Source organism: Triturus cristatus, chromosome 7 (assembly GCF_964204655.1).
Source record: "Triturus cristatus chromosome 7, aTriCri1.1, whole genome shotgun sequence".
Taxonomy (NCBI): domain Eukaryota; kingdom Metazoa; phylum Chordata; class Amphibia; order Caudata; family Salamandridae; genus Triturus; species Triturus cristatus.
In genome coordinates, this window is record NC_140590.1 from 1,113,852,657 (window position 1) to 1,113,853,994 (window position 1,338).

Genomic DNA, 1,338 nt, shown 5'->3' on the forward strand with positions numbered 1-1,338 from the left:
CCTCCAGCCAAGCGCCAGTCCACGCACACCGCCAGCCAAGCGCCACTCCACGCACACCGCCAGCCAAGCGCCAGAACACACACACCGCCAGCCAAGCGCCAGTCCACGCACACCTCCAGCCAAGCGCCAACCTACACACACCACCATCACATTTAGGATTTTATCTACAAAAAAACACAAACAAATTGCAAATAGATACAAATCTTCTAACACAAAATCTGAAACTAAATACATTGCACTAATGCCAACCTTGAAACAGAATAATTACAGACCAGGCAGTTCACTTTACCACTCATGGATGCTCCCACAATTTCTTTTGCGTGTGGTATGCTCTAAAACAAGCAGGCACACACAGTACAGGGTTAGAAGGACACCCGGGACAGAAATAACGAGACTCCTTCCGCGTATCTCTTCAACAACAGACTCTACATCTCCTAGTGGAAAAATCTTTTGAAGGTGTGGGAGGGATGTAATCAGGAAAGTGGCGATCTTTTAATCGAGCCACATCCTCCACCACTCTAAATCTAGGAACACTTGCCTGTTCCACAACAACAAGGCTAGCTATCACAGAGTGCTGAAACTGAAGAAATGTCAACTTCGATGCAGGAGAACACTCACTGAACACAATAAAAGCATTGAAACATACTAATTCGAAGAAATGGATGGCCAACTTCTTATACCAAACATAAGCCTTCCGAATAGCAGAGTAAGGTTCCAACCTCTGATCTACTCTGTCAACACCACCCATGTGCTTATTGTAGTCTAGAATGCACACAGGTTTGCGCACTTCAGCAACCTGACCCCAAACAGCCACAGGTGAAGTACTCTCATCATGGATGGTAGTCAGCATGTACACATCCCTCCTGTCCACAAATTTTACAGCTAGTAGTTCATCACTACGCAAGGAACTGCACTGCCCCCTCTGAAGTTTTTTGCAAACAAGCTCTTTCATATAACCTTTACGATTAGAGCGGATTGTGCCACATGCAAAAGTGTCCACTTTATACAATTCCCTAAATAATTGCACAGCAGTATAGAAGTCATCAAGGTAAAAATGGTGGCCTTTGTTAAAGAGTCTTCTAGCAAGATCCCACACAATTTTCTCTGAAAATCCAAAAGTGGACGGACAACTTGAGGGGTCAATAGTAGAATCTCTACCAGTACACACGAAAATTAAAAACATATCCTGTCCTAGTCTCAGACAACATATACAGCTTAATTCCATAGTGTGCCCTCTTGCTAGGGATGTACTGCCTAAAAACCAAACGGACCTTGAACAAGACCAAAGACTCATCAATAGATATTTGTTTCCCTGGAGTATATATCTCAGAAAATCTT